We start from the raw sequence: 14,833 nt of genomic DNA, 5'->3' as shown, positions 1-14,833 counted from the left end.
CCTGCCTTTCATTAGTCACCGCTCCTCCCAGCTCCGCTGCCTATTCCATGGTTTATATCTACTTTACATGAGCAAATTATTCTAAAAACACAAACACAAGCGCAATAAACAGGCCGATACGAGGCGGCAAGCAGAAGACTAGATAAGAGGAAGAAAGACAATTCTGACAGGTTTTATGGGCCTCGCCGCTCCCACCGCTGCTTCAATTTATTCTGACATTTCCTTTTGGCATTTAAAGTATCTGAGTGTTTTCTCTATATTTTCGGCCCCCTCTGATGGTTTCCAGTGGTCTCATCTGCCGGGAAGAGGACTCTGCACCAACAGCAGATTTTACGGGTTTCTCGGGGAGTCATTCTTCTGCGTTTTGCCTCCGCTGTGAGAAATGAGAATAGGATGATTACAGTGGCGTAACTAGAAATTGCTGGGCCCCATAGCGAACTTTTGAATGGGCCCCCCCTCCAGTCACGCCAATAATATTAATAGTACTACTTATATACTTACATCCAGCCAGGACAACAGTGTGTGTGTGTTATATACAGCCAGGACAGGGGGGGTGATATATGCAGCCAGGACAGGGGGATGATATATACAGCCAGAACAGGGGGGGGGGATGATATATACAGCCTGGACAGGGGGGGGGGGGGTATATACAGCCAGGACAGGGGGGGTTATATGCAGCCAGGACAGGGGGTGGTATATACAGCCAGAACAGGAGGTGGTATATACAGCCAGAACAGGGGGGATGATATATACAGCCAGGACAGGGGGGATGATATATACAGCCAGGACAGGGGGATGACATATACAGCCAGGACAGGGGGGGGGTATATACAGCCAGGACAGGGGGATGATATATACAGCCAGGACAGGGGGGGGGGGTATATACAGCCAGGACAGGGGGATGATATATACAGCCAGGACAGGGGGGGGTATATACAGCCAGGACAGGGGGATGATATATACAGCCAGGACAGGGGGGGGGGGGGTATATACAGCCAGGACAGGGGGATGATATATACAGCCAGGACAGGGGGGGGGGGGATATACAGCCAGGACAGGGGGATGATATATACAGCCAGGACAGGGGGGGGGGGGGGTGGATATACAGCCAGGACAGGGGGGGGGGTATATACAGCCAGGACAGAGGGGGGGGGGTATATACAGCCAGGACAGGGGGGGGGGGGGTATATACAGCCAGGACAGGGGGGGGTATATACAGCCAGGACAAGGGGATGACATATACAGCCAGGACCTGTGTGTGTTTCCTTCCCCTCCTGTCTGTCCCGACACAACACTGCAGCTGTAGCCACAGATCTCAGGCAGGAGATTATGCTAATGAGGCTGCACAGAGCTCCGTAGCCGGGATACTCACGTCCCTGCTGGTCTTCCATCCCCCGAGCTGTCCGATGCCTCTGAGGAGGCCGGGTCCGGAGAAGGAGATTCCTCACTGCTGCCGGCTACTGACACACACTGTAAGTGGGGATCAGTGTGTGTCAGCTATTACCTGCAAATGGTAGCAGCAGGGATTCGGGGCAGGGGGCATAGCCCAGCACTAGGGCCCAGGGAGGGGATGTAGTTGCACTGCAGGGGGGCACCTACCTACGTACACCTGCTGTGGGGGTGAGTGAAGAGACAGCACCAGCGCCGAAGGAAGTCCCCGCTCTGCTCACCCAGCGGTATCATAGGAGCCAGGAGACAGGAAGTTCGGAACAGGTCGGCCCGGCTTCAGAACACACTATTCTGCCGGGTTAGCTGATGTCAGGACAAAGGTCCTGAACAGCTAACTGGGAACATGACAGCCTGGCCGGGCCCCCTGATGTGCCGGGCCCCGTAGCAGCGGCTAGGGCTGCTACTGCGGTAGTTCCGCCCCTGGATGATTAAATGAGGCACAACCCTTGTTCTATGCATGGCTACGTGGAGGCGAGGGATGAATAGGGATGAGCGGAATGTAGGGATCGGAAGCAGAGATGGTGCTGATAATCAGGATGTAGGGATCAGCAGGGATGGTAGAGATGACATAGGTATCAGTGAGGATGGATCGGAGGGAAGAATGGGATTTAGGGATTAGTATCAATGGTAAGGGTTGATAGAGACGTATATAATGTAGGGATCAATTGCTGACTATCCGAGGTGAGGGATGGTAGGGATGAGGATAATATAGGCATCGGTGATGGATGAGAGAGAAGAATAGGATTTAGGGATTAGAATCAATGGAAAGAGTTGATAGAGATTTATATAATGTAGGGATCAATAGAGGGATGGTAGGGATGAGGATAATATAGGTATCAGGATGGATGAGAGATAAGAATAGGATTTAGGGATTAGTGGAGAATTATCATAGGTAAGGGATGAGAGAGATTTGTATAATGTAGGGATCAACTATCAGAGGTGAGGGACGGCGGAGGTGAGCAACATGTAGGGATCAGCGACAATGGAATGTAGAAGAGAGTAGAATATAGGAATTGGTAGAGAATTATGAGTTATGGTGGAGGGTAAAGATGAAGGGCATGTAGGGATCAGTAGATATTGCCGGTGGTGATGGATAGTAGAGATGGACATAATGTTGGGATCAGTGGTTATCATTGGTAAAGATGATCATGAGTAGTGGGGATCAGTAGAGAATTATCAGTGGTGATGTATGGTAGGGACCAGTAGAGAATTCTCAGTTATGATGGAGGGTTAAGATGAACAGCATGTAGGGATCAGTAGAAATTTTCAGTGGTGATAGATGGTAGAGATGAGCAGAATGTAGGGATCAGTGATGATGGTTGATAGAAAAAGGAGGAACATAGGGATCAGCAGAGAATTATTAGTAATGATGGATGGTAGGGGTGAGCAGACCATAGGGATCAGCAGAGAATTATTAGTAATAATGAATGGTAGGGATGAACAGAACATAGGGATCAGCAGAGAATTATTAATCATGATGGATGGTAGGGATGAACAGAACATAGGGATCAGCAGAGAATTATTAGTAATGGTGGATGGTAGGGGTGAGCAGAACATAGGGACTAGTAGACAATTATCAGTGGTGATGGATGGTAAGGATGTACAGAATGTGTAGGGATCAGTAGTTATAATTGGTAAAGATGATCATGAATAGTATAGATGAGCAGAATGTAGGGATCAGTAGAGAATGTTCCGTGCTGATGGATGGTAGGGATCAGTGTAGGATTTGTGGATGTATATGTACAGGGTGTCTCCTCTGGGCTTGTACCTCTTGCTGATCTCTGTCTGGAGGTTTTAATAACATTGCAGGTTGGTGATCAGGAGTGAGATGCTGTCCGCAGATATGGCCGCTGCCCGGGTTGGAGGGAGATGTGTGTGAGTAACAACAATGCGCTGTCTCTATGCTCGGAAATTACATTTTTCCTGGTATTTCCCAGTGAATGTAATTGCTTTTAGCTGCTCATGTGTGCAGGGAGCGCTGCGCTGTTTATACAAGGGAGCATACACAGCGCCTGCACTATACAGAGTGCAGATCCTCCCCCGTTACCTCTGCTTCTTCAAGGGCTTCGTGGAGACTTCCCCATCACATCACTTCGCCTCGTATCACCTCCTCCCCAGTACCTGCAATAATTCATCCTAAAGTCATCGAAGATGGTCATACATGTACACATGTGGTGGTCTGTGCAGTCCCCTGATCATACATGTACACATGTAGTAGTCGGTTTTGTCTCCTGATCATACATGCACATAAGTGGTGGTCAGTGTGGCCTCCCCATAATACACGTACACCTGTGGTGGTCAGTGCGGTCTCCTCATTATTCATATACATGTGGTGCAGGTCAGCGCAGTATCCTCATCATACATGTATCTATTCAGTCTCCTGATCATACATACATATGTGGTGGTAGGCGCGGTCTCCTTATCATACATGTACACATGTGGTGGTCAGTGCAGTTTCCTCATCATACATGTACACATGTGGTGGTCAGTGTGGTCTCCTCATCATACATGTGGTCAGTGCGGTCTCCTCATCATACATGTACACATGTGGTGGTCAGTGCAGTCTCCTCATCATACATGTACACATGTGGTGGTCAGTGCAGTCTCCTCATCATACATGTACAGTTGTTTTTCAGTTCCGCGCGGTCTCCTCATCATACATGTACACATGTGGTGGTCAGTGCGGTCTCCTCATCATACATGTACACATGGGGTGGTGGTCAGTGCAGTCTCCTCATCATACATGTACACATGGGGTGCAGGTCAGTGCAGTCTCCTCATCATACATGTACAGTTGTTTTTCCGGTCAGTGCGGTCTTCTCATCATACATGTACACATGTGGTGGTCAGTGCAGTCTCCTCATCATACATGTACAGTTGTTTTTCAGTTCCGCGCGGTCTCCTCATCTTACATGTACACATGTGGTGGTCAGTTCGGTCTCCTTATCATACATGTACAGATGTGGTGCTGGTCAGTACGGTCTCATTATACATGTACACATGTGGTTGTCAGTGCGGTCTCCTCATCATACATTTACAGATGTGGTGGTCAGTATGGTCTCATTATACATGTACACATGTGGTGGTCAGTGCGGTCTCCTCATCATACATCTACACATGTGGTGGTCAGTGCGGTCTCCTCATCATACATTTACAGATGTGGTGGTCAGTATGGTCTCATTATACATGTACACATGTGGTGGTCAGTGCGGTCTCCTCATCATACATCTACACATGTGGTGGTCAGTGCGGTCTCCTCATCATACATGTACAGATGTGGTGGTCAGTACGTTCTCATTATACATGTACACATGTGGTGGTCAGTGCGGTCTCCTCATCATACATGTACACATGTGGTGGTCAGTACGTTCTCATTATACATGTACACATGTGGTGGTCAGTACGGTCTCCTCATCATACATCTACACATGTGGTGGTCAGTGCGGTCTCCTCATCATACATGTACACATGGGGTGCAGGTCAGTGCAGTCTCCTGATCATACATGTACAGTTGTTTTTCCGGTCAGTGCGGTCTTCTCATCATACATGTACACATGTGGTGGTCAGTGTGGTCTCCTCATCATACATGTGGTCAGTGCGGTCTTCTCATCATACATGTACACATGTGGTGGTCAGTGCAGTCTCCTCATCATACATGTACACATGTGGTGGTCAGTGCAGTCTCCTCATCATACATGTACAGTTGTTTTTCAGTTCCGCGCGGTCTCCTCATCATACATGTACACATGTGGTGGTCAGTGTGGTCTCCTCATCATACATGTGGTCAGTGCGGTCTCCTCATCATACATGTACACATGTGGTGGTCAGTGCGGTCTCCTCATCATACATGTACACATGTGGTGGTCAGTACGGTCTCATTATACATGTACACATGTGGTGGTCAGTGCGGTCTCCTCATCATACATGTACAATTATTTTTCCGGTCAGTGCGGGGCCTGGCTGAGCCTCATCCATGGGAAGTCGCCATGAAATATAGAATCTGCGGCTCCTTTTAAATCTTCCCCAAGCTCCATTTTTCTTTCTTTTAGCGCTTACAGAATAAATGGAATGTGTAATCAGAGACTGTAAAGTTGTGATTTATAAGTCACTCCTGGAGATATTTAATAACTCGCTTATAGTTTATTGCACTTTCCAGTATCAAAGCCTTTTGGGATCAGACCGGACAGATTATTCATTCCAGTGCAGGGCTGTAGGGGGCAGTCAGGACAGGATATAAGCCGCATGCGTTTGGGGCCTTGTATCATGGAGTGTTTGGTCTGCAGAATCTCCCCATCCCTGGAGTGTCTGTATGAGCCGCACTGAACACATGGATGAGATGTGAGGATCCGACGCTCCTACTACTATCACAGAGAAGCCCATGGCGGAGATTTATGAGGACCATCTGAAGGACTAGTGCAGCCGCCTGCGCTCTACTCTCCAATACGATGCACGTCCGCTGGGAACATCACCAACTCCAGGAACACCGGGATAAATCTGCTGCCTCATTTAGACTGGAGGCTATGCCTGCTCTACACAAAACTGGCCAAGGCTCCGTATAAGATGTCTGCCGAGAAGCTGCACGACTATATCGATACATGCTTCTCATTGTGCCATAGGAACCATATCCACAAGTGATTAGTGCTACACTGATTCCGTCTCTGACTGTCCAGACTTTTGTATCAAATACCGTATGTGAGACTATAAATAAGGGTGATTGGGGATAGAGCGTCTTTAAGATACTGTAGCTGGCAGTGAACGTAGGGGAAGATATTCTGCTGCACACAGCCAAAAAATAAATAAACAGCACCACCCCTATCCTCAGTTTGGGTGTGGTATAGCAGCTTAGTTCCATTGAAGTGAATGGAGTTGAATTGTAATACCACACACAACCTGAGGACGGGTGGTGCTATTTCTGAAAGAATGCCTGTTTTTTGGTCGGGCTGTGTGCAGTGGAATTTCTTCCCCCACGTTCACTGCCAGTTACAGAACCTTCAGGACACTGTTATCTTAAATGCAGAAAATTAGCTGTGCTTTTTGTAATCCAGGATAACCCCTTTAAAGAGACTATTTCAGTTTATAATGTCCTTCCTATCACTTACATTGTTCTGTGAAGCTAATGCGGAGATCTCCTCCTGAATAACATGGACAATAAGTAGTCCTCTCCATTGTGTGCATGAGCCCAGTAGTCCTGGATATTTATGAGAAACAGCAAACTTCGCCTACCAGCTGCTGATTGGCAGTTATCTATCCATGCTCTATACAGGCAGTTAACTGTCAATCAGCAGCTGGAAGGTGGGGGAAGGGGTGTGGCAAGAATCCTATTCTCCTGCATATTAGAACGGCTGAACAGAATGATGTCAGTAATACACTGATCTGTTCAGCATTTCTTTCTCTAGTTTATGCTGCCCTCATAAACGGCATAAACTTATTGACAGATTCCCTTTAAGGTCACTGGGGTCTGTATGGTTAAAAATGGAAATATTACTTTTAGGGTGGTTTTTTTTAAAGGGAAGTCAGTGCCAGACCCTGAGCCCCCTTATATTGTGATCAGTACTATACTCCTATGAACATCACTTCACACCACCTTTACATCAGTGTCTTTATAAGTTGAGGATCCGCCATAGATGTTGCTTGCTGCAGATCTACATTCTTGAAATATCTATATCTGGCTATTCCGCCATATCTCTCTGTGTGGGCTCAAGCGACCTCCGGACCCAAAATTTTTCCACAATGACGCACTATGTAATGGAATGATGGAGACAGGATGTGGGTAAGGCGGCCAGTCCTACCCCCCCCATTGCTGCAGTGCTCAGCTGCTAATGCTCTTTCCCCCCCAGATCCCTTCATACATCTTGATATGAAGCTTTCCCCATCAGTACAGGTTTATGTGCCTGGAAACCTGATCGGTCATCGGGTTGTGATCATTTGTCTTATGGGGCATTATTATAGGGTTACTCTCTTTCTTTGCTGACAAGGCTCAGCACTCACATTACTGATGGCGCCTTCGTGCAGCTCATACGTTCTGTGCGACATATCAAAAACAATTATATTCATCATTCGAACAGCGGAAAAACAACAAATATTTTCATTGTGACTCTGATCCATTTCTGATGTCTTCGCAGGGAGGATGGATGAACCCTGGTCACGTCCATCTGGAGAGATTCTGCTAGTTCCTTTACGTAGATTAATCCATGTAATCCGACATTGATGGGACTGGTGCTGGATTATCACACATTCTGGATTAGTAGGTGGACGTTGTTTGGGAGTGATTTTAGAACCAGGACTCCTTGTTATTAGCTTGATATCGGGGATACTTGTCTAGGGCATCATCGGTCTCCAGGTCTTGCTTGACATTATAGTTCAGTCATGTCGACCTCTGGTTAGATAAATGCTGGACTATTGGGCAGTGCTGAGCGAATCTGTCAAAATCAGCCCATGGCCATGTTCACACTATGTTAGTGATCACGGCTGTTATTTACTACGGTACGGTACGGTACGGTATATTGTACTGCTGCTGAGGGAATCCCAACCGGAGTGTATACACATAGTATACGCTCCGGCCGGGAGCTCTAGCGGCACCGCAAGAAACAGACATGTCAGTTCACACAAAGGAGCGTGCAGCTCCGGCCACACACTCCATTATGTGCAGCGGGGAATTTGGATGTGGGCGCGCACGGATGCTCACCAACACCCTCGGTGTAGGAGTGAAGCAGGAGCGCAGAAGCAGCAGGATGTGCGGCAGGTGACTTCCAGCGTGTATCTGGACGTGCGGCAGGACGTGGGGGCCATGGGCCAGTATGCCTGCAGTGGCGGCTGTGAAGGTACTCGAGGAGATTAGGTGAGTCGCGAACGTGGTGGCCCTACTTTCCAGGAGTGCCTTATTTTTTGGGGGAAGCCTTGCTTTAGGCTAGTTGGTAGGCTAGTTGGGGTGTCTCATTTTAAGACGATGTCTTATTTTTGGGGAAACACAGTAGTCATCTGATAAGCTGTGGTTATACATCGGCTCCTCTTCTACATGAACGTCCCTTGGGGGTTTTGCCATTGGCCTTTCTTTCCGTCTCTGTAATTACTTACATTATTAATGGTTTTAGATTCAGGAAATCGTACAGTTAAAGGTCCGAATCAATGAATAAATAGTCCCCGAAGGAGGAATATGGAGGAGGAGATCTCTGGTCCTCCGACTGAATGCTTACCCCACTTTATGGATATAGTGACCCACGCCCTGGATTAGAAGGCTTTTCTTTCATCATATCCAGCAGTCTGAAGGAGATGTTTTTAGTGCTGTATACTCCCTGCTATGACATAACTCGTCGCCCTCCGTCCACTGGCCAGACTCCTAGGGGATAGTTCAGATGCATTGGCACAATGAAGTATTATGCATACCTGCCTCGTCTCCCCAACCCAACCCTCCCCTCATTTACGCCTCAGACTGTCAGATGAAAAACCTAAATATGATAAAATATGTATTTTTTATACTTGTTCATTAGCTAAGTGTGAAGTGAGGAGCTTCTGCTCCGCCATAAGCTAAGAGCCCTCCCCCCCCCCCCCCCCCCCCCCATAGTCTGCGGCTGCATGGATGTAGGGTGCTCGGAGTCAGAGGACACCCTTCCCCCTCCCTCATGATAATAGTTATGGGTGACCAGGGCGATGAGCTGACCGACATATGTTATACATGGATCTACACTAGACAACACGTATTGATCAGATGTGGGGGGTGGCGGAGTGGGGTCTTCAGGGTGAAGCTTTACAGCCGCTCTGAGTCTTTGGGAACTGCGATGCTGATGAGAGGAAGGGGATGGCGAAGGATCTGAGAGGATGATGGGTGAGTGAATGCGCAGAGATTACTGTAACGATATGATAACCCTGAACGGCTCTATACACTTACAGTCTTGGATATTCCACAAAAAGCAACATAAATTAGCCCTAATACATGTTAATTTGGTGTAGACGCGGCACTCCTGGGAGCGTTCTGGAGCCCATCCAGGACCATTAGGAGATATCAGGGAGGACGAGACATTTCAGAGGTTGGGCTTCCATTAGATCAGTGGCAATAAAAATGCTGAAATTGTATTTTATTTTCTGCGTTCTGGCACATTGCCCTGTACTGCTGACCAGTGTGACGGCTGCTGCTCTGTCCGTACACCGAGGATACTGGGGGCCCCGCAACTGGAACACCCACAATCTGCTGAATTTTATATTTTACATTCTCCTACTGTCATTGTGGCCCCGATATCCAGGTCACCTATATTCCTGCCTAGTGGCAATTCTTTGCTCTTGCTAATATATATATATATATATATATATATATATATATATATACCAACAAAACACAACAATCACTGAACTCAGGGAGAACAGTGAAAAATTCCAATGGAGTACTCCCCGTGTTTTGAGACTCGGGCTCCACGGACCCCTTTTTTGTATATTTGCATATATATATATATATAGATATATATATAGATATATACTTTTTTTTAGAGGCTCCTCCTATAAGTACTGCTTCCTTTACTGTTGTTATAATCTGTGGCTTCTCACTTTTGTATTATAAGCCTCCTCCTATTATCCTTCTATAATCACGATTATGTTATTATAATCATTGACTCCTCCCTCTCTTTATAGTCAGTGACTCCTCCCTGTCAATATAGTCAGTGACTCCTCCCCCTCTATTAATATATTGAGTGGCTCCACCCTCTCAATATAGTCAGTGACTTCTTCCTCTCTATATAATCAGTAGCTCCTCCCTCTCAATGTAATCAGTGACTCCTCCCTCTCAACATAACCAATGACCCCTTCTCCCTCTTAATATAATCAGTGACTTCTCCCTCTTCTTTTTTTTAAATTATAATTCTCAGCTTTTTCCGCTAATGTTAATGGGGTTATCCAGCATAAGAAAATATGGCCACGTTCTTCCAGAGACAGCACCGTCTCCAGTTCGGGTGTGGTTTGCAATTCAGCTCCATTCACTTCAATGGAACTAAGTTGCAAAACCTGCACCCAAACTGGAGACAAGATTGGTGCTGAAAGTGGCCATCTTTTTCTTATGCTGGATAACCCCTTTTAATTGTTTTGTGAATGGCATATAACAATTCCTACAAGTAGTAAGTCCTTCTGAACTTTGGGTCACTTACACACTGCAGTACATAAGGGGTTAAGCAAAGGGTAGTCTGCTCCCGCATCTATGTATTTATCCATAAGGGCTCCTAATGGGCCCTTATAGTTAAATACAGTGGACTGACAGAGCAAGCAGCCATTGGCTCTCAGCTCTGCCAGTCACTTTTGTAGCTGCAGGCAGGATTCTGCCTCTGGCCACAAGAGATTTTAGTTTTTGGCCACATTACCGAGCCTGTATATATCTGTAGTACTATTTTGGGTGTTTTTTTTTTTGCTATGGGGCCCTATGAATCCTAGCTACGTCCCTGATGACGGCCATGAGTCCTGCGGCATGTGATAGCAGAGTATATGGCAGCCACACACCTTGCAGCAGAGTATACAGTGGCCGTACGTCTTGCAGCGTGTGAGATGTGACACCAGAGTATACGTCGGCCATGCGTCTGCGGTGTTTACTGGAGATGAGCGGCTCCGGATCTGCTCTACTCCGTCTGCCAAGTGATTATCTATTAATTGTGACGACAAGAGGAAGCGTAATAAAGTGAATTAGACTCTTCGTCAGCCGTTGCTCCGTGTCAGTCCTGAGGACTCCGTCCATACAGGGGAAGCAAGTCGTTCATTAACCCTTGTGCCTTGGCTCCCATGACATGGTCATTCACAGCCGATACAGGAGAGGACACCATGGCCCTCAGTCATTGTGTGACACCATTATAAAAGACACAGCAAAACTCTGCGCTGTCAATTTCACCCCTCCGAGGCACGATGCCTGTACTAAAGAAGACCCCCACCCAATACTGGTGATCTATACCTGCCACCAATCACCTGTTCCTCTTAGGGTCCTATTCCACTGGCCGATGGGGGCCCAATCAATAATGTAAACGAGCGCCATTCTGCTGGATTGGCACGGCCCAATAATCGTTTAGCGATTGTTATCAATGTCCTTGCAGCCCTGGTTTAAACACCATACATTACCTAAACATGTTGCAGGTCTTCTCCTGCGCTCCTACTTCCTCTCGGTCCCGCGCGCAGCAGCAGCTTCGCTACGGCCTGTCTGAGCTGACACACCGCTCAGCCAATCACTGGCCGCAGCGGTCCTGGCTAGTGATTGGCTGAGCAGTCTGTCAGCTAGGACAGGCCGCACCGAAGCTGCTGCTGCGCTCGGGATCGGGAGGAAGAAGAAGCGCAGGAGAAGACCTGCAACATGTTTAGGTAAAGCATGGTGCTTATGAAGTTGTCGGTCGCCCGCCGCGCATCGCTATTCCACCCAGCGATGCGCAGTTGGTGCCGATGATTTTAGGTTTGAACCTAAATAAACGATCAGCCGATGACGATTGGCTGATCGTTGCTTCTATTCCACGGAGCGATAATTGGCTGTATAGAGGGGGAGAATACCTCTTATTACATGGACTGTATAGAGAGGGAGACTACCTCTCATTATATGGACTGTATAGAGGGGGAGACTACCTCTCATTATATGGACTGTATAGAGGGGGAGACTACCTCTCATTATATGGACTGTATAGAGGGGGAGACTACCTCTTATTATATGGACTGTATAGAGGGGGAGACTACCTCTTATTATATGGACTGTATAGAGGGGGAGACTACCTCTCATTATATGGACTGTATAGAGGGGGAGACTACCTCTTATTATATGGACTGTATAGAGGGGGAGACTACCTCTAATTATATGGACTGTATAGAGGGGGAGACTACCTCTTATTATATGGACTGTATAGAGGGGGAGACTACCTCTCATTATATGGACTGTATAGAGGGGGAGACTACCTCTTATTATATGGACTGTATAGAGGGGGAGACTACCTCTCATTATATGGACTGTATAGAGGGGGAGACTACCTCTTATTATATGGACTGTATAGAGGGGGAGACTACCTCTTATTATATGGACTGTATAGAGGGGGAGACTACCTCTTATTACATGGACTGTATAGAGGGGGAGACTACCTCTTATTACATGGACTGTATAGAGGGGGAGACTACCTCTTATTACATGGACTGTAGCAAACTTCTATTACATGGATTTTACCACACATCCAGAAAAATCCCACTGTCCTCCCCTGTAGGCTGAGATGGTACTCCACCTACACCCTGAGACATCATGGGCTTTCTGCAATGTCTATTGATGTTTCTGTTGTGTTCTGAAAAAATTCTTAATGAAAATGAAATTTAAGGGGAAAAAAGATGGCGTCTGATCAACGGCCTGGAGGCAGGACTAGAGTGAGACGAGAGAAGTCTAGAGTGGGACGGACTGCCAGGTGGTAGAAGGACTGTGATGGGATACTGTGTGTCCAGTCAGGGTTTTCTTAAAACAATCATGTTCAAGGAAGGACACCGCACAACTGGGCTCCACCCTATGACCAATGCCCCAGACACCATACATTACCCCCGCTCTTTGTTCAGAATAAGCTGCCAGACTTGTGTGTTCAGAACAGACTCAGGAGGATGCCGTGTGATGGGGCGAAGCGCCTCTGGTCATTGGACTCTTATATATTATATTACTAATGCCCTGTAGTATCTGTCATCAGGGACGCTCCGGACTCCTCTCTGCATCTCCCTTGATGTTATCTGGTATCTACATGGCACAGACATGGCAGGCCATGGTGGCCTCTTAGTTGTCTCCTTCACCTCCAAATCCCCTAGGCTTAGCCTTCAGGTTACTGTACAATGGGGGGGGGGACTATTCTAATGTGCGACTGTTCTAATGTGGGTCGGTGTTTATATTGTTCCAATGTCTTGTGTGTGATTTCCAGAAAAGTCGCACAGTCATAGTAAATACGTTTAAGTAAAAAAAGTCACAAACCTATTCACCTGGTACTGACCAGACATAGGCCTGCACCTACTGTATAGTGACCAGACGTAGGCCTGCACCTACTGTATAGTGACCAGACGTAGGCCTGCACCTACTGTATAGTGACCAGACGTAGGCCTGCACCTACTGTATAGTGACCAGACGTAGGCCTGCACCTACTGTATAGTGACCAGACGTAGGCCTGCACCTACTGTATAGTGACCAGACGTAGGCCTGGACCTACTGTATAGTGACCAGACGTAGGCCTGCACCTACTGTATAGTGACCAGACGTAGGCCTGCACCTACTGTATAGTGACCAGACGTAGGCCTGCACCTACTGTATAGTGACCAGACGTAGGCCTGCACCTACTGTATAGTGACCAGACGTAGGCCTGCACCTACTGTATAGTGACCAGACGTAGGCCTGCACCTACTGTATAGTGACCAGACGTAGGCCTGCACCTACTGTATAGTGACCAGACGTAGGCCTGCACCTACTGTATAGTGACCAGACGTAGGCCTGCACCTACTGTATAGTGACCAGACGTAGGCCTGCACCTACTGTATAGTGACCAGACGTAGGCCTGCACCTACTGTATAGTGACCAGACGTAGGCCTGCACCTACTGTATAGTGACCAGACGTAGGCCTGCACCTACTGTATAGTGACCAGACGTAGGCCTGCACCTACTGTATAGTGACCAGACGTAGGCCTGCACCTACTGTATAGTGACCAGACGTAGGCCTGCACCTACTGTATAGTGACCAGACGTAGGCCTGCACCTACTGTATAGTGACCAGACGTAGGCCTGCACCTACTGTATAGTGACCAGACGTAGGCCTGCACCTGTTTTTCCGACTTTTTAAAAAGTTGCAAATGATAAATTGGGCGCTAATACCAGATCATGCAATTTTTGGGGTCAATACTCAAAATAGGCCGATTTAAAAAAAAAAGTTGCATCTAAAAAATATTCGCCTGTCAAATACTGGTTCATTAATAGAACTTAGACCAAAAATAGGCGAAAAATCCAATTATTCACCTAAAAATAGGCGCAAAGCCCTTGATATTTCCTCCAATGTGTCTTCTCCTGGGAGCGGCATCTTTTTATCCCTTCTTCCGCTGTCCTCCTAGCATATGTTCCCATGCGCGGGGATGGCGAGGGTTAACGCAGACAATCGCCATTTCATTAGGCTGTAATAAGACGGTTATGGCATGGCGGAGACATTACAGAACATTAACAAGGAGTATTAATGGCAGGATAAGCGCGGCAGGCCTGTGTACCCGTGAACTGCTCCTCTGTTTATCCCCCATTAATAAGCTTTCAATAATCCGCCGCTATTTACGTGCCATAAATAACCGCGCTGCTCTCGCCTCTCATCTATCTCCCGGACTGTCAGCTTGGCAAAGGGACGCGTCTCATCGCCTTAAAGTGACTCTGCGGTAATTATTATAGGAGGAGGAG

General features: G+C 47.3%; 1 protein-coding gene and 1 long non-coding RNA gene across 8 annotated transcripts in view; one reads left to right on the top strand and one right to left on the bottom strand.

Moving 5' to 3' along the window:
- LOC138770040 (protein CEPU-1-like) overlaps nt 1–14,833 on the top strand; it is a 515,073-nt gene that overhangs the window by 336,809 nt on the left and 163,431 nt on the right. The window lies entirely within an intron of this gene.
- On the bottom strand, nt 215–6,661 carry LOC138770042 (uncharacterized). Its single transcript, XR_011359379.1, has 3 exons — nt 6,549–6,661; nt 3,497–3,570; nt 215–373 (listed from the first exon to the last, which is right to left on the bottom strand). It is a non-coding gene; the product is annotated as an uncharacterized lncRNA (long non-coding RNA).

The sequence above is a fragment of the Dendropsophus ebraccatus genome, chromosome 12, assembly GCF_027789765.1.
Source record: "Dendropsophus ebraccatus isolate aDenEbr1 chromosome 12, aDenEbr1.pat, whole genome shotgun sequence".
NCBI classification, from domain to species: Eukaryota; Metazoa; Chordata; class Amphibia; order Anura; family Hylidae; genus Dendropsophus; species Dendropsophus ebraccatus.
The sequence above is the reverse complement of the archived record's forward strand: the minus strand, read 5'-3'. Positions and strand labels throughout refer to the sequence as shown.